Raw genomic sequence first — 1066 nt, 5'->3', positions numbered from 1 at the left:
CTAATCTAACTCCTACCATTGGCTTGTAAAGATTCTACTATTTCCACCACTAGTATACTATGGATCTATGATCAAGGGGACCTCATAGGGTTGTAATGTTGGAAAAGGGCCAAATGGAATGGATAGTTCAATAGTTAAAAATTATGCATATGAAACGAGGAAATGATGGTTTAAAAAAATCACTAATAAGATAACTTCATGCACGAAAGCAATTTTTTTTATTTCTTGTTTTTTTTATATTCTTCCCTCTTTCTTTATGTATGTGTATATATATATTTTTCATTTGCCTTTTCTTTATAACTTTTGTCTTTTTCTTTTTAAGCACATATCTGAACTTTGCCACGGTGAAGTTGGATCATTACCATGGTAAAAGGTGCCCGAGAGGAACATACTCAAGATTGAAGAGACTTTGTTGCGACAAAATCATCAGATGGCCGTGGCGAACTATGCCTGAATGCATAATTCCCAAATGAACTTGATTTAAGCTTTGTCAATCTAAAATGGAATCACATGCATAACAATTGCGTAGAATGATGGAATTAATAAAAATGAATGGTCCAAAGGGTTAGCAAAGGTTAGAATGACATGGTTTGTGTTTGGGTTTGAGAGGATTTAGAAAAGAATGCCCCTATCATTTCCACAAATCCAGAGTACTTGTGTGATCTTGAAAAAAATCTAGATAAGTTCTAGAGGATGACTAGAATTAAGAGGGAACACACAATATGAGAAAAGAGATTAAGGCTCAAAATCCTTCCAACAAGGTTATTCTAATATGTACTATCCCTATGATCAAACCATGTACTCAAGCTAGCAAAATTGCATTTCAATCATTCCACTCTACGTATTAAACAAAAATTTCATGATTAGCTAAATTAAATGCAATCAAGCTTAGACATGCTTAACTATCCCAAAAACATTATGCAACAAAGGTTTAATGAAAGCACAAAGGAAGTAAGAAAGGAAAGGAACATGCAAATCAATCTTATGAGCAACAAGCATCAGTATGGCAACAATCATAATCATACTCTCCCCCATACTTAGAGTTTACATTGTCCTCAGTGTAAGC

Source organism: Neltuma alba, unplaced genomic scaffold, assembly GCF_004799145.2.
Source record: "Neltuma alba isolate B1F8T4 unplaced genomic scaffold, ASM479914v2 tig00010331_pilon, whole genome shotgun sequence".
NCBI classification, from domain to species: Eukaryota; Viridiplantae; Streptophyta; class Magnoliopsida; order Fabales; family Fabaceae; genus Neltuma; species Neltuma alba.
The sequence above is the reverse complement of the archived record's forward strand: the minus strand, read 5'-3'. Positions refer to the sequence as shown.